A 13,162-nucleotide genomic window follows, 5' to 3' on the forward strand; every position below is an offset into this window, starting at 1 on the left:
CAGGAGAAGGCACTGCAGTTCAAAAGTCACTGGTGTCTCTTCGAGGACTGGAAGCTGCAAAAATCTCTGCAAGGAAGCATTTAAAAATTAACCTGGTAACTCAAAGTTCATGATGAAGCTGTGCAATCGGTTTTCACAAACTGGATTTGGTCCAACATTTTTCTGAACTACTTAAACATTGTAATTTGTGATTTCAGGGTAAGGAAGGAGATCTGTTGCACCAGACTACTGATGGTCTGAAACTAAGTATTTGATGAGAAATAATTGTGTGTTATGAGCCTGTTGGCAGTGATACAAAATCTTACAGACATGAGGGACAGAACTTGCTCAGATTTGGATTATGTGAATACCCATGTGTGTGTGTATAATTGGTAGTATACTTAAAATAACTGCTTTCTTGTCATTCTTGTTTACTTCCCTATCTAAATATGTGGCTTATAAGATCTTGTCATAGGTGTCATGAAACAGGACATGAAAGTGATTATTCTTTAAAATGTTTTGGGAAAAAAAATATGTCTTTCTTCTGACACTTTGTGTCCTTCTTTTTTGTGCAGATCATGGGAGCAGGAGAGCTGCCTGGGCTTTTAGTGAATTAAGTTGGTGGCATACATGGGATGTCCATGTGGTGTTCCTGAAGAAACATTTCTACCTCTTCATCATGAAGGAGTTCCTTGAAGACAGAAAGCATATGAGCAAAAAGGTCCAAGCAATCTCTTTGTGGTGGCACATACCAGTCATTGACCAAGAGCTCCTTCAGAGTCTGCCAAACTTGAAAGTGATTGTGAATTCAGGAGCACAGATGGATCGCCTGGATCTGAAACTTGTGTCTAGCTTTGGCGAGAAGATGGCTCATGCTCCATGTGCTGTTCCCAACAGCACAGCAGGTAGACTAGTGGAAGGTAACATCTCAATTCTTTTGTGGCTTCTAAAGATCAGTCAAGATCTACCTACCAGTCACTTGACTTTTCCTACAATTATATGCAGTGCATGTAGTTTCACATAAAATGTGAAAATCTCAATATGTTGGGTTAGCACATAGAACAATTGGTATTTTTACGTATTTTATATATAATAAATATATATAAATTATTACATTTTACACAAACATAGATAACATATATTTCAACAAAGTATAAGTAAAATCATATGAGTTCAGTTTTCACAGGTCACCAGCCTGGGTTGAAAATACTTGGCAGAATTTAAACACATTTGATTCTAATACAGTGTTTTGCTTTGTGGACCAAGTGTCCTTCGGAGCTGGAATACTTTTTCTTTTTTTTTAGAAGAAATAGGTCTGTGGACTTAGTTTCAGGTGAAGAGCACACTGAAGTGTGCTTTCTACATATGAAAACTTTAAATTTCATCACCTTCTTCAGTGACTATGACATTTGGCTGACAGCAGACATGCTTCTTGATGTGATAGCATTACATTGTTACAGACCAAAAGTGGGGGATGCCAAAGATTAGATGGTAGCTGCAATCACAGGCTGGAAGAAGAAATTAGAGTGTGGGAGGCAGCAATGGATCACAGTAAGGGTATATGCTGAAAGCTGGGCCTGACAGAGGCATGAGTATATTCTCAGGGACTGAAATGGATTTGTGCAGAATAGGGGAGTTTAAAGGGCATGAGAGCAACGAGGCAGTTTGCTCCAGTTTCTGCTAATAGCAGCCTTTCTATTAGATTGGCTATAAGGAGGAAATTCTTTCCTGTTAGGGTGGTGAGGCACTGGAATAGGTTGACCAGGGAGGTTGTGAATGCTCCATCCCTGGCAGTGTTAAGACTAGGTTGGACGAGGCCTTGGGTGATATGGTTTAGTGTGAGGTGTCCCTGCCCATGGCAGGGGGGTTGGAACTAGATGATCTTAAGGTCCTTTCCAACCCTAACTATTCTATGATTCTATCATTCTATTTTCATCCACAGTTTTTTCTTGCCATTTTCACAAATAGACGGGCCCTTGACTTGGTTAGACTTGCCTCACCCTAAATTTGTTTCTACCTCAGAAGGAGGAGATAATTTAAAAGTGTGATTAATTTCTTATTCCATCTACATAAACTGTACCTGGTGGCGTTTCTGATAGCTCTGCCCTGGCATGACTATGTTTTATCCTGAGGTGGTTTTTGGTACTTTCATAATATTCTGTTCTTATGTTTTAGAAGAGCTGGCAATATTAGAAAACCGAAATACCACCTTGATAGCAGACTAGTAAGTGCTGTCCCTGCATATGTTTATTTTCTGTGTTGTAGAACTATACAGAATTTTGCAGGTTTAACAGATAATCATGGAAATTACTGAGTAGTGATTTTTAAGGAAGTCACACTTCTCTTTCCAAGGAGAATGGCAGAGGTGAACAGAAACCCTGTACTTAGTCTAAATAGTAAATCCCGTATCTAGTGTTATTTTCCACATAACATTTCCAAACATGGTGGTGTTACTAGCAATAATTATTTTAATTGTTGGTGCAGAACAGGGCAATATTTTTCTAGTTTAAAGCAGCAAAGAACTTTTAGGGGAGATTACATCAGAAGGCTTTCTGCAGTATGGTGAGAATAAATGGGAATGTCACACGCATGTGGCAGAGAAAGAGGATGTATTAGGTACCTACGACATTACAGAAATTATTGCTATTTAAAATTGCGTGATTGTAACCTTTAAAAATGTCCTATAGTAGTACAAGTGTTGTTCCTTTGTGTTGGACCCCATTCATTTCTCATATTGCAGTGTTTTTTTTGCAGGTTATCACATTGCAATTTCTTCAGGTATGGAGTACTGTGAAGGCAATTTTCCGGGAGTTAAAGTTACTGGAGCTACTCTGGGGATCGTTGGCATGGGCAGCACTGGGTATAAGATTGCTCTGCAAGCCAAAGCATTTGAAATGAACACAACAGGACACAGTGGTAAAAATATGTCTTGACTCTAATTACAGCAGAAACTCCCTTTTAGATAGTCAGCATTTACTTTTCAAGGAATTATATCAAGAATATAGCAAGAAATGAGGGAACAGGATCAAGATTAAAACAAGAGATAAAAACAAATGGTTACCTCAAATCGGTCTTGTAAGGAGCTACTTGGTGATTAAACACTTGGAAACTTAATTTAGGTTTTATATCAGAAATTCCAATGTTTCCTAGACATGTGAGCAGAAAAAGGAAAATCAAGCTTATACCTTTTTTATTCTTATCATATCTTACTGTAGTGCCACATAACTCTACCTTTTGTTTATTTATTCCCCGTTTTTTGAAGCTGGGGAGTGATCTTGTTGAAACTGAATTACCGGAGAAACTAGAAAATACATGCTTGGCACAATATGAAAATTGATTAACTTGCAAACTGTTCTTGAGAAAACCTTGTTTCTCTTCAAACCAGTAGGATTTTGCCAAGTATTTAATTGGATTTCACCCCTTATTTCTAGTCCTTCCTATCCTGTGTATCTGGAAATCTGATCCTTGTTAGAGATTTAGCACAGGGGCTCTTCAGTGTAAAGGTGAGCAAAACCCCCATGTACAACGCAAGGCCAACTCAAGGCAATCAGGCAAGGTGCAGCCAACAAGCAGAACAAACGTTTACTGCTATAAACTGTGATCTACCCTGAGAGAATTTTACTCCTCCCTGACTGAAAGGGACAAGCTGCAGTGCAAGTACATGTGGCTTTCAGTGATTTTCTGCATATGCAGACTGTGCAACACAGTACAACAGAAATGAAAAACCTGCTAATTTTAAAGCATATTTACACTTCAAGCTTATGTGCTGAAGTGCGATGCACTCTGCATGCTGCAAAACTGGCTGTAGTTCCAGTTATTTCTTTACTCACTTAATCTCTGGTTGTTGACCTGGACACTGAAAGAAAACAATAAAATGCATGTGTTAGCAGATAAATGGTCCAAAGTTACACTGAAGTTATTTTCTTAGTGTAACTCTTTATTTATAGGCTAAGGAGGAGATAACTCAAAGCTATTCTCTTGCAGCCTGGAACAGAAGTTTGTACACACAATACCCTATCATTGCTTCTTTAGTTCCAAAAGTTCAGTCAGATAGATTTACAAAGAACAGGAGAAATGGCAAGTATTCCTTTTGATTGTGAAAAGTTCAAACTAAAAATCTCGCTCTGCTTTGATAACTTTTTGTGTTGAACACTTAGTTTTGTGAAAGTCCTGGGGCAGCCTGGAGCATGCCGAAGAGCTGCTTTGCTGATTCCACTCATCAGAAAATGACAGGTTCACTGGAGGATGACAACAGGATGAGAACCAATAGCATGCTTAGTGCTCACACAGATGAGTTCTGGTGAATACCACTACTATGGTTTCAGTGATTACTGCAGCCCCTGAGGTGCACTTTCCCCTTTCCCCACAGGGGATCCTGGAGAATGGACCATGTACTGACATCTGTTCCAGTGCTTAGCCTTAGTCCACTTGCAGACTTTAAAAGAAAGCCCTGGGCCCTGCACTGGCTGAGATGCAGGCACGCAATCCATCCCCTGCTGTAGACCTTGGAGTCTTCCAGAAGGGCCTAAACAGCCAGCTGAAACTAAATCCATCTTTGTTTGCCTCCTCTTTGCTACATGACTGTGATAATCAGATCCCTTATTCTGTATACCAGTGATATCACTGAAGAAAATATTTTCATGACTGATGCCCTGAAATACCATGTGATCCCTTTTTACCCCACCAGGAAAGAGCAAGAGGAGCAACCTGTCAGTGCCTCTTACCGTGAAATGATAGCTTGCTCCAGCAGGCAGATTATGTAATGGTGATGGCAAGCCTGACACCTCACTCATAGTCTGATTGAGGAAAGAGAGATGGAGCTGATGAAAAGCACAGCTCCTCTTACTGATACCAGCTGAGGTGTCCTTTAGAACCATTGACTGGCCTGACAAGAAAGTATGAGCTGTCTCCAGTTGTGTTACATGCAGCACCTCCCTGCATCCACTGCAGGCCAGATCAGGCATGGCAGAAATTCCTCTCTCTCACCTTCTATTCTCTTTTCATTCTCAGATTATTACTTGCAAATGGCACTCAGACACATTCTTATTCCAAATGAGGTGTAGCAGTTGACCAAGGTCCACTGGTGACTGCTATGCAGACTGGTAATCTTGAGGTGCTACCGGGGCCTCTTCTTTGGATGTCAGGTACCTGGAGCCACTGCCATCTCTGTTTATTCTCAGAAAGGATGTGTGAGCCATGAATACAAATGGGATGTATCACAGATGTTGAGTTTGATAATAGGCCAAAAGGAAGGCTGGGTGCCAGAAAACAGCAGGAGAGGGCCTGTGTGCCCCAGGGAGTATTAAACACCCTCCATAGAATCACCATAGCAAGCTGCAGCAGTGCTTCACTTACAGATTGCGTTAACTGAAAGTGCAATTTGCCCTTGAATGGGTGGAAACTACTGGGGTCTTCCCTTCTTGGACCTGCTGCATTGCCCCGAGATTTCCCTCCCAACAGGCTTGTTTCCCAACACAAGGCTGAAGTACTGCGTATCTTCTGGGCCCAAAGGCTACTTCTGTAAAAAACACACCTTTACTAGAATGGTGTTTCATGTAGTTAACTTTGATGGCATTTTGGCCTGGGGCATATTTGGTTATATCTGTGTGCCAGGACATCACTATTCATTATCTGAATTGCATAAGTATAGCTCAGACCATTGTGTAGGGTTAATGTATCAGGAAGGCTTAATCTCTCTTCTGACATAGTTCAAATTCCTATCTAATGACAAAAGTCTGTTTCTGGACAAAAGAGCCCAGTATAAACTTTTTGCATGTACTTTTGATGTCCAAACTTAGCTAAGACAAGTTATCAGGTTCTGTGGATGTAAGTGAAACTTGTAAATTTATATTTAATTAACATTATATATAAATACAGTGCAAAATCTAAAGTTGGATTTCTCTTTATTTGGATGAACAACAGTAGATACTTTTTTCCTTTCTCCCAGATATCATACATTGTTCCAATTAAATAAAGTCATTATGCCTCACCTTGGCATTAAAGCAGATAAGGCCACCTACATGGTAACAGAGGAAGCAATTGAAAACATACTAGCAGCTCTTCATTGCCTACCCATACCTTGTGAAGTGCTCCCTAGCTGATGTGCAAAAAACATCACAGCTCTCTTTATTCTCTTCCCCCCCATCAGCTTTAAAGGTTTTTATTCTTACGTTTTGCTCATTGAGAGAAACCTGTTCCAAGTGGGAATGAAAAGCCCTGGCTTGGTCTGTCACATGTCATTAAAAAACAGCTTTTACATTTTAATTTCCTCACAATTACGCTTCTTGGTAGGTTACATAGTCCTAAAGAAAATGTCACTTTAGACTACATAATTCACTTTGTTCCCATTCTATTAGCTATCAAAACCAACAAAGAAAGCTTTGTGGCTAGAAATATTACTAACTTTCCATGTGGAAGTCTTCATTTAAACTAGCTCCTGAGACACAAAATGCTGAGGTAAAAGTCAGCTTCCAGAAATGTACTCAGAATCTATTTAAAGGAGACTGCATTTTGGAAGACATTTTAGATAACTAGCACTAAGGAAAATTAGTCTTCAAGATGAACATGCTACCATGTTTGTAATACTAAATTTATGTGCAGTCTACCTCCAGATTTTCAGCTTTCTACAAATATTTGGACATACACCTGGAGCCCTCTAAGCTTCTAGCACCATTCTGTAAATTAGTGGGAACACAAAACACATACAGCATTAAAATGAAAATCTCTGTTTTGTATCACTGCTTCTGGACGTTCACAAGAATAACTATATTTGAAACAAGATACAACAGGGAGCTTCACTACTGTTACTGCAATTACTATAATAGAAAAAGTCAAAATCCCACAGCTTATCCTCCATTAGAAATAGCACCTGTATTACAATTAATAATTCAAATCCCACAGGAAAAAGTACTCTTTCAACAGAAGAATGCTTATCCACCTCGCTAAAGCTTTGTAAGAAACAGTCTGCTGTCCTCTCAGTTGTGTTTATGTACTCTCTGTTGTCTTAATACAAGTCCAAAAGACAAGTAAACCAGTACACAACTTGTACACAAGTGACAGTGCTATGCATTTTATTATATAGTATGACTTTACGAATAGTATAATTTATCAGTAAAATTGATAGCAAAGTTGCCATTAAGTGCAGCTAAGATTTTGCCTGTAGTCTCACACATCTTTACAGAGCCATTTCCACTTCCTTTTACTCGCTGAAGATAGTCACTATTTGGAATTCCACAGACAGAAAATCATCACTTGTGATGCGGAGAAAACCCCAGGAACAAACTCACCAACAAAGTTTTCAAGTTGACAAGGGGGTGTACTTTATTGTGGCGCAGGGAGACACAGGGTATAGCTCCTCCTAACGTGTATTCACCGTATTGCTACACAGGCCATCCTTATATAGTCCCTGGGCATACATACATATTCATGAGGCTACACATGCATTACATCATTTTCCAGAAAGTTTCCCCCATGCATACAAAAATGTGATGGTGGTCTTTGAGGGTCGTTTACTTCTCCCAACAGTCTTCATAACTCTGGCAGTCTTTGAAACACCAACTTAATTAACATTACAGACATAGCAATCATCCTGTCCTTCTACTTATCAGTTAGTTTGCCTGTGCCCATCCTGGACATCTGCTAGTCCCAGATACTCCCCATCCCCAGGTCCTGTTTTTCTATTCTGTTTTTCTTATACTTTTGATACTAAGGTCCTAAGGACCTAAAACTATATCAACTACCTTCAAGCACCTCAGTTATTTTCTATTACAATGCGATCAAACTTAACATTACTTAGAACTGATTACATTTTGTGCTTTTGTGCCTCCTTGTCTCACTTGAAGGACAACTTTCCCGAATGTTCTCCGGAAGCAACTACCTCTCTTGTCAAACTACATCGTGTTCTGGTTTTGGCTGGAGTAGGGTTAGTTTTCTTCCTAGTAAGGCTATGTGGTACTTAGCTTTCTGCTGCAGTTAAATTGCAACACACTGCAAAAATTGGCCCTTTGTTTCCTGCCTTTCCTTGATCTATGAATATTTATTAAATAGTATCAAATTAACAGTTAAGGAAACCTTCCTGTGCTGTTAGATGCTGTTCCCCATCTCCTGTTAGATGCTGTTGCCCATCTCTGCTATTCTACTTAGACTGTGCTTGGAAAACACAATAAATGCAATTACTAAAAATGGATCAAAAAATGCAGTGGCCACATGAGCAAAGATACCATCAATTACAGTTCACTCCATTAATCCAGATTTGTATTAATGTTTTAAACATTTTGATGAGTGAAGAGTACGTGATCTGGAATAAAATGATGCTGAAGTATTCTAATGGGAAAGCTGACCTTGCCTATGGCAAATAGATGGGTTAGTGATAACATTTCATGATGGTTTAGAGCCAGTGAAAACAAATGGATCACTTGGGTTAGCCTTGCCTGAAACGTCAAACCCATGAATGCAGATCTCCTGCCTCTACTTTTTTTGTCCTATGAATCCTGATCGCAGCAACCTGGTCTAGTGGAAAGTGTCCATGGCGGGGGGGTTGGAACTGGATGAGCTTTAAGGTCTCTTCAAACCCAGACCAGTGTGTGATTCTGTATAATATTGCTTTATGACACATAGCATAGACATGGGAAATGCATGTCCTTCTCCAGTTTCATGTTTCAGCTAGTCTATACATTCCACCTGGGAAATGTACACATTATATTATGCAAAAGTCTTTTGGGCTAATACAATACTTCAAAGGTTCTAAGAAACAATCCTAAGAAACAATTATTATGCAAGCAACTTATTAACACTGCAGGCATCTATTTGCCCTGCAGTATCACATGGACAACAACAGCAATGTTTAATTATGGGAATGAAGATCACAGATTGTGCATCACTTCTTTCCTCACACCCACAGGCATGTATTTCAGAGAACTCTGTCACAAAACTGGTATAATAGATCCCCTTCTATAACAGAAAATGAGCACTGCAACACTATGTAATTCAGTTTCACATACTACATAGAGGTCTGTAAGGTACTCTACAAATTAAATCTAATTAGAACAAGATAGTGCACTTGTGTAACACTCTCATCTTGGTTTACCTTCATCACACTTGGCTTGCAGTAACCGTGATTTGGTTGCTGCCCACACTGTGATATTCTGGGCCTCAGTAATTTGAATAGCTCTTCAATCACTCCTACTATAAATAGTTCCCTGACCTCTTCTGTCACACATGTTGCTATACAGATACATTACTTACAGAGATAGGTCAGCTGAACCATAATGTGAAAATTAAACATTCAAGTTCACAAAAATACTTCGAAACCATCTGTTACTCTCCACATACAACCACATAACACATCCATTTTCTTGCCATTTCATATGTATGTCCTGAATTTTTGCTTACAAAAAGAGTAACATTCCTTTGACTATTATTTTTTTACCTCCTCTAAGTCCTCATTCATTTTGTTCATTCAAATTTGTTGATTTGATATGCAGAGAGAAAAATAACCACGTTGTCCTTCCAAAGTTGGGAGGTTTTTTTAACCTTCACTACTAAAATATGGTAGACGTTCTTCCTTGCTTCATGGCAAGAATGACTTGGATTTTTGAGAGGGCTTTACAATAGTCCTCTGGTCCCAGGTACTATAACATGAGCAGTAAATTAAAGGATTACCCATTATGTCTTATCAGCAAACTTGGAATCAGTTGATGTGAATGGGTTTGTCCGAGGTTTTTTAAAAGGAAAATTCAAGTATACCTAACTAAGAATCCAGTGAACATGCTGTGATTTGATCTTGCTAGGTAATGAATTTTTGCTTTACTTGTCTGAACTTCAAATCCATGTAAGCAAATGATACTCAAAAATCATCACCAGGATAATTAGAACCATTTATGCTTTGGTATAATTATCACAACATTTTATTATGCTTCATCTTTCCATTAGTCATTTTATAGAGGATTTGGTGTTAAACTTGACTGCCTTGATGTTGAGCATATCAAAATGTGTTTGATAGAATTCAAGAAGGCACGATTTTGTAATCCATTCTTTTGCAAAGCAGTACAGGAGTCAGGAGAGACAGCAGCACATAAGGGCTAGTTATTATATGAAGGAAAAGACCTTCATGTGTGCAATGAAATCTGTCACTGCTGTCTGCCCTCAAAGCCAACTGATTCTTCGTGCCACATGAACTCACATGCAAATAATGTCATGACCAACAGAGACCATACAATAGCTGGTATTCAGAGATAGTATGCAAAGAACCAGCATGCTTGATGTTAATGCAAAATCCCTGATTATTCTGATATCATTAGGAGCTTAGAAACACAAAACATATAGCACCTATCAAGACAGACTTAGAGAGTTTGGCTTGCTCAGCCTGGAGGAGGCTCAGAGATCTCAGGGCAGATTCCAAACAAGAAATCTGGAGAGGAGCTTTTAACAAGGGCAGGTAGGGACAGGACAAGAGGGAATGGCTTTAAACTGACAGAGGGGAGGTTTAGATGAGACCTGAGGTAGAAGTTCTTCCCTGTGAGGGTGGTGAGGCCCTGGCACAGGTTGCCCAGAGAAGCTGGGGCTGCCCCATCCCTGGCAGTGTTCAAAACTGGAAGGCTACCCCATGCCCTCCTGTGTCGGACTGAGCCCTGTGGTCCACAGCCCAGCTCCTCCAGTCCCATGAGCAGGGTCACCGGGACAACTGCAAACACCTTAAGGAAGGGCTCAACCCGCCCTAAGGCTGGGAAAGCAGCCATTACTCCAGGCTCTGATGGCTAGCAAAATGGGAGAGAACAGGGCCGCTGCCCTTGTAGTGAGCTTGGAGTGTTAGAAGCCCACGTGTATTTGCATAATGTCCTGCTTAAGCTTGTTACTTATTTAGTGCAGTGCTGTTCCTAACGTACATCACAGCCTGCTCTGAGGTCTGGCACTGTGCTTCATTTTGTTGTACTTCATTTTACTGTGCCTTTTAAAATTCCTATCCAACTCCACTGCATGTACCCAAGCTTCCGCCTCCAACTTCACCACACTTCCTCTGCTGCCACTTTGTTTTGTGAACATTGCTGGCCCTGCTGTATGCGTGACCACTGTGCCCAAAAGGATGGTGAGAGAACGGTAGGAAATCTGAAAACAAGAGTAGCATCTTTCTTACTGTAACCCAGGTCTGGTTGTGGATCAGGATGCTTTGGTGGAAGCCCTTCAGAAAAAAGTTATTAAGGCAGCCGCTTTGGATGTGACGTATCCTGAACCCTTGCCAAGATAGGAGATGTATTTAGGTGAAGTATAAATGAGTGTATGTATGTGGTTTGTGGTTCAAAGTAAGTACAAGTTTGTGAGCGTGTGAGAAGTTACACAATCTTGTTAGTAGGAGTACACGATGGACGTGCACTGGTCCTACCAAAACAATGTCCCCAGTCCTTCCGTCCTAGCCAAGCAAATTTCACATTGACTCATTTGGAGGATTTGTTGCATAAAAAACCCACAAGCAAGGCAGCAGTTTGAACTCCACTAAGTATGCTTTGGTCGGGCAATTATTTTTTATTCTTCATTATTATTTTAAATACTTCCCTGGCCCCCTCAAGGTGATGAAATAACAGATGAATGCTCTGTGCGTGACTGGCTGAGTACTTATTTTCCTTTTCCAGGAATCACCCCTTGTTAAAGCTGAAGAATGTTATAATAACTCCTCACATTGGAAGCGCCACCAAAAAGACACGCCGCCTAATGATGGAAGACATGACAGAAAGCATACAAGCAGGTCTTACAGGTCTTCCTATCCTTAATGAAGTATTACTGTAAAGCAGCCTGCATTTAATGTTATTGTCATTAGTGTTTGTCCTGGTGTGATGAAACAGTAATTTGATCACTCTTCATGCAATTATGCCTGGTGTGTATATACAGATCAAATATAATCGTTCTGGTTTCAGCTGGGGTAGAGTTAACTTCCTTCCTAGTAGCTGGTGCAGTGCTGTGTTCTGGCTTTAGTCTGAGAACAATGCTGATAACACACCGATGTTTTAGTTGTTGCTCAGTAGCACGCACTTACTCTGATCACGATTTTTCAGTCTCTCACGCTCTGCCAGTGCGGAGGGGCACAAGAATCTGGGAGGGAGCAGAGACAAGACATGTGACCCAAACTAACCAAAGGGGTATTCCATATCACAGCACGTCATTCCCAGTATATAAACTGGGGGGTGTCACCTGGAAGGGGCTGAAGACTGCTCAGGTTGGGCTGAATATCAGATGGTGAGCAATTGCGTTGTGCCTCACTGCTGTTTATTGGTTTTTTTTCTTTCCCCTTCTAGTTTTGTCTTCTCTCCCCTTGTTATTTTCCTTATCATTATTAGTAGTACTATTCTATTGTACTTTAGTTATTAAACTGTTCTTATCTCAACCTGCATGTGGGTTTCACATTCTTAGTTCTCCTCTCCATCCTGCCTGGATGGGGAAGAAAGAGGGTGGGGTGTGAGTGAGCGGCTGCGGCTGCATGGTAGTGAGATACCTGCTGGGTTTAAAGCATGACATTAGTGAATGGCTTTGATTTATTTAAATTACCAAAAGACATTCTGTGTGGAAAACCACAGTATTTTGTCATGAACTTCAATGAAAAACTCAAGTCTAGAGTCTTACACTGGTGTAATTTATTTTATAACACATTTAATTATTTTCCCTCACATCCTCTTTAAAATGCCCATCAACGTTACAGCTAATTGAAGGATGGTTAAATCGTATTCTAGTGTCACCGATGAAGTACATGGCACAGCAACCTGTGTGGGGGTGATGGACCAGCTTATCCTGATGCTACGGCAGCAGCGTTTGCCCTTGGGGAGCAGTTTGCAAGGCCTTGCTGGGGAAACGCAGCAACCAGCCTTAGTTCCACTTCCTAGACATCTCACCCACCTTAATAACAGGGCCTGGCTATGTGTACCCACGAGCCTCCCCGCAGCTCGGCTCCTCTCTTCCCCCGCGGGGCGAGCAGAGCTGCTCACAGCCGCCCACCGGCTCCCGCTGCCGTGTCGCTGCAGGCCCGGGCCGCTGCGCCGCGAGGGGGAGCCGGCACCGCCGGAGCAGCCGCCACGGGGAGCTCAGCCGCACCGAGTCAGATCGGGCCGGGGTGGTCTGCAGCGGGGCGGGCTGCTGGGCCTGCCCTGCCGCTGCTGGTGCGGGCAGGCGGTGCTGCCGGTGTTGCTGCGGCCTGGCAAGC

Source organism: Pezoporus flaviventris, unplaced genomic scaffold, assembly GCF_033815535.1.
Source record: "Pezoporus flaviventris isolate CSIRO_AGI_PZ_B2104156 unplaced genomic scaffold, CSIRO_AGI_Pfla_v1 ptg000007l, whole genome shotgun sequence".
Classification (NCBI taxonomy): Eukaryota; Metazoa; Chordata; class Aves; order Psittaciformes; family Psittacidae; genus Pezoporus; species Pezoporus flaviventris.